Source organism: Salmo salar, chromosome ssa09 (assembly GCF_905237065.1).
Source record: "Salmo salar chromosome ssa09, Ssal_v3.1, whole genome shotgun sequence".
In the NCBI taxonomy this organism is placed as follows: domain Eukaryota; kingdom Metazoa; phylum Chordata; class Actinopteri; order Salmoniformes; family Salmonidae; genus Salmo; species Salmo salar.
The window spans coordinates 25401653-25412433 of record NC_059450.1 but is presented as its reverse complement, the minus strand read 5'-3'; positions in this window follow the sequence as shown (position 1 = coordinate 25412433).

Genomic DNA, 10781 nt, shown 5'->3' with positions numbered 1-10781 from the left:
TCTCCACAAGTCTAGTTCATCCTTGGGAGCAATTTCCAAATGCCTGAAGGTACCATGTTCATCTGTACAAACAATAGTACGCAAGTATAAACACCATGGGACCACGCAGCCGTCATACCGCTCAGGAAAGAGACGCGTTCTGTCTCCTAGAGATGAATGTACTATGGTGCAAAAAGTGCAACACAATCCCAGAACAACAGCAAAGGACCCTGTGAAGATGCTGGAGGAAACAGGTACAAAAGTATCTATATCCACAGTAAAACGAGTCCTATATCGACACAACCTGAAAGGCTGCTCAGCAAGGAAGAAGCCACTGCTCCAAAACCGTATTAAAAAAGCCAGACTACAGTTTGCAACTGCACATGGGGACAAAGAGAGTACTTTTTGGATTAATGTCCTCTGGTCTGATGAAACAAATATAACTGTTTGGCCATAACGACCATCGTTATGTTTGGATGAAAAAGGGGGATGCTTGCAAGCTGAAGAACACCATCCCAACCGTGAAGCACAGGGGTGGCAGCATCATGTTGTGGGGGTGCTTTGCTGCAGGAGGGACTGGTGCACTTCACAAAATAGATGGCATCATGAGGGAGGAAAAGTATGTTGATATATTGAAGCAACATCTCAAGACATCAGTCAGGAAGTTAAAGCTTGGTCGCAAATGGGTCTTCCAAATGGACATTGACCCCAAGCATACTTCCAAAGTTGTGGCAAAATGGCTTAAGGACAACAAAGTCAAGGTATTGCAGTGATCATCACAAAGCCCTGACCTCAATCCTATAGAACATTTGTGGGCAGAACTGAAAAAGCATGTGTGAGCAAGGAGGCCTACAAACCTGACTCAGTTACACCAGCTCAGTCAGGAGGAATAGGCCAAAATTCACCCAACTTATTGTGGGAAGTTTGTGGAAGGCTACCTGAAGGCTACCTGGGAAGTAAACAATTCAAAGGCAATGCTACCAAATACTAATTTAGTGTATGTAAACTTCTGAACCACTGGGAATGTGATGAAAGAAATAAAAGCTGAAATAAATCATTCTCTTTACTATTATTCTGACATTTCACATTCTTAAAATAAAGTGGTGATCCTAACTGACCTAAGACAGGGAATTTTTACTAGGATTAAATGCCAGGAATTGTGAAACTGAGTTTAAATGTATTTGGCTAAGGTGTATGTAAACTTCTGACTTCAACTGTACATCACGTGAAGCAGCCACAACGGTCAGTAAGAGTGTCCATGATTTAGTCTTTGAATGAAGAAGTGGAGATAAAACTGTCCAGTTTTAGTGGGTTTTTTTGCAGCTTGTTCCAGTCGCAGCGAAATGAAAAGAGGAGTGACCCAGGGATGTGTGTGCTTTGGGGACCTTTAACAGAATGTGACTGGCAGAACGGGTGTTGTAACTATTTATTATTCATATCTTACTTTTTTGGGGGGTATTTTCTTAAAACTGCATTGTTGGTTAAGGGCTTTTAATTAAGCATTTCACTGTAAGGTCTACTACACCTGCTGTATTCGATGCATGTGACAAATACAATTTGATTTGTATGTGGAGGATGAGGGCTGCAGTAGGTATCTCAGATAGGGGGGAGTAAGGCCTAGGAGGGTTTTATAAATAAGCATCAACTAGTAGGTCTTGCGACGGGTATACAAAGATGACCAGTTTACAGAGGAGTATAGAGTGCAGTGATGTGCCCTATAAGGAGCATTGGTAGCAAATCTGATGGCCGAATGGTAAATGACTCCCGAGTGGCGCAGCGGTCTAAGGCACTGCATCTCAGTGCTATAGGCGTCACTACAGACCCTGATTCGATTCCAGGCTGTATCACAACCGGCCGTGATTGGGAGTCCCATAGGGCGGCGCACAATTGGCCCAGCGTCATTCGGGTTAGGACATCGTTGCATTTCGCTACACTCGCAATAACATCTGCTAACCATGTATATGAGACAAATAAAATTTGACTTGCCTAGTTAAAAAGGTTACATTTAAAAATGAATGTAAAAAAAAAAGTAAAGAACATCTTGCCACTGAGAGTACCCTTACCTGCCGATCTATAAATAGTCATAGTGGGCAGAGTCAAGCACGAGATAGCAAGATCCTATTGGAGCATTCTAGCAGACATTTGCATATTTCCATAATGGGTGCCTACTCTGAAGTGCACGTGTGCATTAACTCAATTCGCCTTTGTATTGTCACAAATAGAACAATAAATATACAGAACAACGAGACAGATATTTCACCGGATGTATAAATGTGAAGCATCCGGTTAGCGCACTCGCAAATGCTTCACAATGTATTTCTTTGTAGGCTATAAGCCTTGATATAATTAAGCAATACGGCAGGAGGGGGTGTGGTATATGGCCAATATACCACGGCTAAGGGCTGTTCTTAGGCACAAGGCATTGCCTGGACATAGCCCTTAGCCGTGGTATATTGGCCATATACCACAAACCCCAGAGGTGCTATAGGCGTCACTTATGGGGTTACCAACGTACAAACTGGTTACCAACGTAATTAGAGCAGTAAAAATAAATGTTTTGTCATACAGTGGTATACATATACCACAGCTGTCAGCCAATCAGCATTCAGGGCTTGAATCACCCAGTTTAAAATGGAAATAATATGTCTGGCTCCTGACCTATTTAGTGTTAATATGCTGTTTAATATGACATTTAGCTTATTTAAAATGATGAGCACTTCATACATTCACCTTTTCATGTTTATTAAAATACTTAATTCAAATCCCATGGTTTGGTTTGAATAATTCAAAACCAAAACGTAGGTCCAGGTAGTCACAAAAATAGATGGGTGTTGGTTAAATTGGGGGTTTTCAATGGATTTGGAACTGCAGTTTTTTTCTCCTGTGAGTGCGGAGCGGTTTTTAACAGAGCGTTTGGAAAGGACATGTGCTCCATGAGCGGGATTTCTGACCGCTCAACTCCGCTCACATACTCTGTAACCAACTATAGACCATTTATACACATTCATCATTACTACCAACACACCAAGAGTGAGTTAGCTATATCGACAATTCTATTTTTAGTAACAGAGTGTTTTCCATACAAGGGTAGAATAGATGGATACTAGATTGAGTTATTCTTATTTGCTAAGGTTAGTCAAAACTAGAGTGAAAAGACAAACATGTTTACTCTGCTGAAGGTAACTAACGTTACCAGTTTAGCAGTGACTACCAGGACTGTAAATTAGCTAACGTAGGTTATTTACCTAGTCCAGCTAACATTACGTTACTTCTAATCAAGAATATTCCGCTTTGATGTGAAGGTATCACATCACTTCTCAGCTGTCGTCTAAAATTCGTTCAGCCTGAAAATCCTTCTGATAATCTTTGGTCCCCATAAGCATCATTCTTGATAGCCGCAGACCACGGGCAACATCTGGATAAAACCCTGGTAGGTAGAATGGTAAAAAATAACTCAATTTCGCGCTTGTTTGTAATTAACACCGCCAGACAGAACACCACACGGGCATGATGACAAACGTTAGTGGAAAAACAAACATTTTAAAAAAATGTGCAAGAAAACATTTCTCAGATTACTATGTGTTGGTCGTTTGAAGTAAACAATGCCATGAACCAAATTCATGGGCACGTCCCATCTACCTACTGGAGTGGTTTCTGCATTCGCTGTGAATGCTGGCCTTTCTGGTTCACTATGAGCAGACGAATACACAGGAAGTTGAAACTGGTCAGATTGGACCGGTTGGCCAGATAGGACCTTGTGCAGGTTGGAAACAAATGGTGGACAGCGGGCCAAAAGTGCCAAGTTTGGGCCGCAGACATGAAGGAAAGAACATAACTGTTACCAACTTAAATGTAAATACTTATTGAAAATATCTGCACAACAAATACTTCTCTTGCATTTTGTATCTTAGGTTTCTGGCTGTAATGGGTGCCAAGGACCTGAAGTCGACAGTGTGGCAGATGCTACCTTGCATTCTGTCAAACAGTCTCGCCATCACCGCCGCCTGGGCAGGGGATGAGGCCTGTTTCAGGAACTTGTTTCTGATGACCATTCTTCACAATAAGATTTGATATTAAATGTGTTACATTTGTTTTGTGTACTTTTAAGTAAATTCTTAAACGTGTTTAAGACCATGTGGGATTCAACTGTAACTCCATGTTCTTTCTTTGTGTTTAGGAGCCATTCTGAAGAACCCTGCAACCCGGGATGCCACGGATGAAGGGGTCCAGATTCAGATCACCCGTTACCTGAAAGGGGACTCTGATTGTGTTGGCAGTGCACAGGGGAGAGGGATCCACTGCAGTGAAGGTCAACATCAAGTCTTGGACCACCCTGTGTCAAAGCCAGCCCCTTCCCCCAAGCCACGAGACTAATCCAACAACTGAACCCTGGACTGACTACTGCACCACACACTTACCATTTATTCATATTCTGTACACATCAAGAATGGTCCACCACCCAAAAGACATCCAGCCAACTTGACTTAAGTGTGGGAAGTATTGGCGTCAACATGGGCCAGTATCCCTGTGGAATCATTTCGACACCTTGTAGAGTCCCGACGAATTGAAGGTTGCAACTCAATATTAGGAAGGTGTTCTTAATGTTAATGTTTTGTACTCTACGTATATACTTTCATATAATAATTATATGCTGTCACTGCACTGTACTTATTCCACTCACTATACACATTTCCATAGCCTACTATGTCCCTATAGGCTTTTTAAAAATCTTATTTTCATTTACATATTTTGTTTTATATGCATGCTTCTTGTACTTGATTTAGTATTTTCATTAGCATATATTTACAATGTTACTTATTTTATTACTATGACACCTTTGTCACCATTGCACTGTGTGAGAAGCCTGCAAGTACATGACAATAAAATTAGATTTGACTGGATTTGATTTGTAGTTATTAGTGGATCCAGGTGACCAGGACTGCCCTCGTTATCTGATATACCGTATTTTGCACACATTCTATTTTACAGTAATTTTCCAAATGAACATGGCATCCAATGTACCTTGAATAATAAAAAGCTATAAATATTTATAAAAATAAGTGGCGATAGGGAGAAGGCATGCCGCTGGCTTTATGTTGAAAAGTCTTCTTGCCTCCCGCTAGCAGCAGTAGTGTCACCGGTCGGGAGAAGGGCGGGTCGTGGGTGGGCTGTGTGAGGAAAATGGCACGTGAACGGCAGGAGCACGGCCGCAGGCACCCCGAGAATGAGGCGATGGGGGAAAAAAGCTGTTGCACGGTGTGTGCGACCGCTCTGGAGGGACGCCGGCCTCCCGATTGCTCATTGCTAACTGGGTACTCACACAAATCCTCTCAGGATCCCTCCCCTTGACCCATTTTCCTCAACTTTCTTCACTGCCTCAGCATACGACACCCTCTGCTCTACTCTAACCCTGGTAACCTCAACCTGCTTCTCTCACACCGGACATTTCTGATCTTCAGCCCCATGGGCATCCCTACAATTAGCAGAAACCACTTCATTCCCCATTGCTACACCTTCCTTTGTCTCATGCTCTTCTGCACACTTTTCACACCTAAGAACCTCCTTCCTACACACTGCTGCCAGATGCCCATAAGCTTGGCACCTGTAAGAACTTAATGTATTTGGCATATATGCTCGTACAGGATAACTGACATATCCTAACATCACTTTGTCTTCACGCCACCCTGTCTGTCTGTCTGTCTGCGTTGCATCAAACAACGAGCGTCACAAACACGTGAATCTTTCCCTTCAGTTGGTCCACTTTCACATTTACCGTTACCCCAGTAATCACAAGTCACAATGCTTGTCCCAATTGGTTTGGCCCAAAGCGCCTGCTCCCTCTGACCAGCAGAAATGCAAACAATCACAAGACTACTTCTGGTTACCTTCACCGATTCCACAGCACCAAACTCCTTTTTCACCCACCCTGAAACCACAAATGGATCAGCCAAAAGGCAGGGGTCCACTTTCTCCAGAAATGTCACTCCTACTGTCACAGACTCATCTTTATCCTGACCATCGGTGCAAGCATCGGGCTCTGAGGACTTCACCGAACCTGCCTCCTCCGATAAATCGCCTTCCATAAATTAACTTCCATTTCTCCTCCAGACCTACGGCGTACGGCTCACTCTGCTCCTACTTTCTAACATTCTTCTTCGACAAACCATCTCTCTTTTTTCACAATTTTTACCCGACTCAAGCTCACCCTCTTCCCAGGGGCGAAAATCTGATATCCACTTTGGAGGGGACAATTACATGAAATTTTCTCAAGAGCAATTCCTGAGGGGGACACCAAAAGTAGTGCTGTAACACATAGCCTACATTGTAATATGGTAAATGTATATTGAGGAACCAAAGAAATAAGGTGTTTGCCGTACTCCTAACTACCAGTACCCAAAACTACCCAACTAATCACAACAGCAATACCATTGCCTTTAACAAATTTTAGTTCAGTCACCAGTTTAAGTTGAGAGTGGGGGTATCCATGGCATTTTCCAATTATGTTCCTATTTTACAAGTCAAAAAAATTGAGAACCTTTCATAATGTTGCCAAACAAAGACTCAACAAACTTACCTGAGACTCCCTGTCTCTGCCAGTCTGTCCCTGCCTATCTGTCCCCAGCTCTTCTGTCTGTGTGCCATCTGTTGCCTGCTCTGCCTAATGATATCATTGTGAAACATTTCCATTAGAATTTAATTTCTTTCTTATGAACATTTTATCAACTAGTCTGAGATATTAGGCTACGAGGGTTCTTACTATGCGTTTTGGTGTATTGAAAAATACTCTGATGTTCGCCATTTTTCTACCTGGCTGGCTGGCTGGCTGGCTACACACACAGTGTGTAGGTTATTTACAGTAGGAGATGGGCTTCTATCATCTTCAATCATTCTATATGGGCTTCGATCTAAAAGGTAGCTAGCAAATGTGAAACGGATTAAAATGACAAGAGTTGACAGCTGTATGAGTTCACCATTTACACAACATATGCTGCAACCTTTTGTAATTTTAACCGTTTGTTTCATATTGGCTGGCTTCCAACAATAGCTGAATTTGCAAAGCTAGCGAGCACCAATTCAGTTTCAGTGGTGTTTGCTATAATCTTTGCTACCCGGGTTAAATAAAGGTGAAATAAAATAAATAAATAAAAGTTCCCTTGCGAAAATTTAGCTTTTGCAACGAGACCATTAAATATATTTAAGACAATGGTAGAAGAGAGTGTAGTTCTGTTCAGTTTGGACTTCAGTTTATCGCTAACCTTATCACAGGGACTTTGAAGCACTAACTTACATCATCTGCATGCTGATTCCATCTTTGACGACGCCACATAAATGGAATAGGTACTAGCTAGCTTAATAGTCAATATTTGCGTGCTAGCTCTGCATATTCAGCTAGTGTGTGTGTGCGCGATTGACTGAATGAACCTCACGGCAGTTACGTAGCAAGCTAAGGAACTGGCAGTGGATCAAACCATTGTGAGGCAAAGGCGCGGGGGGGTCGCAATCTTTTGAAACTTAAAAACGCGCTATTAAGTGTCTATAATCAGCACAATTGCTTTCATTGCGTATTATTAATATTATTTAAATTACATAGTTATGTTTCAGTGATATATTGGGGGGGGACAAATCATATTTTTCCCAGGATGGGGGGGTCGTGTCCCCCCCCGTCCCCCCCGGGATTTCCGCCCCTGCCTCTTCCTCCGTCTCTCTCTTTGACCTCCAAATTAATCATAGAGGGCAGAACAAGCAAGGAGTTGGGCAGAGCCAAGCACAAGCTAATGAGATCCTATTGGCGCATTCTAGCATTTATTAGCATATTTCTGTTAGGGAACGCCTACTCTGTGAAGTGTGAGTGTGCATTCTAGAAAACGTAGTCCACTTGGTTTGTTACAGATTCTTGTTGTGGAAACAGAAAACTGTATGGTGATCACATTTTTTATCGAAATTTGCAGAATGTCGGCCAAAATCTATCTCTCTCCATCTTCTCTCACTGCCGGCCACTGGGCTTCCTCTCATCACAATATTTGGTAGTGAGTGGAAACGCCAATCCGATGCTTCACATTTATACATCTGGTTAAATATCTGACTCATTGTTCTATCTATGATTGTACAGATGGTAGAGCTTCATACTGTATATAGTATATACTGTACAGTCATTGGCATAGAGTCACAGAATTACATGTAATCTAACATCTCAAAAAAAATACTCAGTTGTATATTTATATTATTCTGATGTGGCTCATGGAATAGAATGCATTTTTATAATGTTGATTGTAACAATAGGAAACATTAAATGGTACAATACAGAAACTCAAGAGTTGAGTTGACATTCATGCAGTCTGTCACGCCTACTCCCGCTCCCCCTCTCCAGCGCACAACGTCGCTGGTCTACTAACCACCGGTCCAGGCACCATCATTACGCACATCTGCTCCCCATCATTACGCACACCTGGACTTCATCATCACCTTGATTACCTTCCCTTTATTTAGTCCTCAGTAGCCTCAGTCATCAGGCAGTATTGGTTTTGTTCACATTCAGTACGCTTCTCACATTTTGATTATTTGGCTTGTTCATGTTTATTAAACTCACCTTTTGCACCTGCTTCCTGACTCCAAGCGCATACGTTACAGAATACTGCCTCAATAATTATGGAACCAGCAGAAGATAAAGAAATCTCCCAGACGGTTGGTGAGTAGGGATACCTACTTTGCCAACACCACAATCAGCTGACGCAACTAAGTGCGGCTATGGATGAGGTCGAGGTCCTCCACTGCCTCGACACCAGCCGAGAGGTTTCACCTCCAACTAGCGGAGGGCCTCCTACCACGAGTCGTCTCAGCGAGCCAGCCCCCAGCCTACCCAGCAATCCCCCAGACTGTCCCTCCCGGACAAGTATGACGGGACTCCATCCAAATGCCGTGGCTACCTACTCCAGTGCTCCCTCTATTTCGCCCATCTCTCCTCGCCCTCCTCCTTTGACCATCCTGTGGCAGAGTGTGAACCTATGGAGGTAGGGGCCACACACCTCTCTGTGGCAGAGTGGCGTCGCCGGAGACAGCTGGGGCTGTGTTCCTATTGCGACAAGGAGGGGCACCAGCTTCAGCGGTGTCCGATGCATCCCAACCCAGGATGCACTGGGGCAGAGAGGTGGGCCTGTGATCACCTGTCTGTAATGAACACGAAGGGAGACAGAGAACTGGTTTCAAGCGCAGGGCGCAGCAGGTGTTTATTGCAAAGTAACACAGGAGGAGGCAGGTAGCTGGGTCCAGGGGCAGGCAGGTCATACACAGGGGGTCCAAAAGGGGGGGTCATGGGGGGGTCAAAAGGGGGTCATGGGGGTCAGCTTCAGTATCTGGTGGACTGGGAGGGGTACGCTGTTGGGTCCCGGTGGCTGACATCCTGGATCCAAACATCGTCTGGGATTCCCATCTCCGCCATCCGGAACGGCCCGCTCCTCGCCCTCGGGCCCGTACTAATAGCCGGCGTCATCCTGCGGCTGGAGCTGCATGTTGTGAGGGGGTACTGTCACGCCTACTCCCGCTCTCCATCTCCAGCGCACAACGTGGCCGGTCCACTAACTATTTGATTCAACTAGGGTGAAAGTTAGGGTGAAAGTTAATCAACAATATATACAACTATAATAATAGAGCATATCAGACAGCGAGCCTGCGAGGTTAGTATGGCCCCCACCCTCGTGTTTGTCGAGCCCCGACAGGGTAGCAGCCCAATAGCGGCGCATGGAGGATTATTCCTAGAGACCAGACAGCTGTAGCCGGAGCACAGACCCACAGAGGCCAGAGACATACCCAGGTCCTGGGCTGCAATAGTGGGAGGGGTTTCCTTCCTGCATTATGACTGCATCATCCAAGCTCTCCAGCATCTACAGGGTTCTGATACACACACACAAACAAGGAAAACACTTTGATTGATGCATGCACACACAAAAACATGCCTACACACACTCACACGCAACTCTCCTTGTTCTTGAAGACAAAGTTATTCAGCTTGAGGTCTCTGAGCAGTCCGTTGTCATGGCGATGTGCCACGGCCGGCACCGGCTGTCGGAACAGGCATCGGGCTCCATTTGCTGGTAGCCGCCAGCACCGGGCTCGGAGCAGCGCCTCTGGGTTCCCATAGGAACGTGGGAAGAACAAGTAAGCACAGGCATCCTCGACAACCACATCACACAGCTCGATAATGTTGGGGGGGGGGAGCAGTAGCATGAACACAGAACCTACCGTGAGACAGGAAGCACCTAGAACACAGAAACACTGTTGAGAGGTCATACAGATTCTACAATATTAGCCTATATTATAGATGGAACACCTGGAATACAGGAATACTGTTGAGGCCCTATATGAAACCAGTAAGACAAGATCTGCATTATGGCGTTAGCACAGCCTACATACAAACACAGGCCTATTGTACATGAGCATCAACTGTCCTGTTTCTGTTGAGCTTGGTGGCACATGCAGTAAGAAGAGGAGATGAGGGGGAAAGGCTGAAGTTTGGAGACAAGGAGAGAAGACACATGATAGTGCTCCCTTACCTCCTTTCATCTCTTTTCCATCTCAATAGTTGGCTTCTTCTTCTAGTTTTCCGAAAATAAATAATAAATACCTTTATATATTTTAATCCACCGATCTTGCACACCAGCTCGTTTATATAGGCTACTCTGCTAGCGTGTCGTGGAACACACCATCCACGTTGTTCATCATTTTCCATTGAATGCATAGTTCCTCGTTGATGATCCCTTACATAGATCCATCTCTCTATCTCTTTCTCACACACACGGCAGCAAATG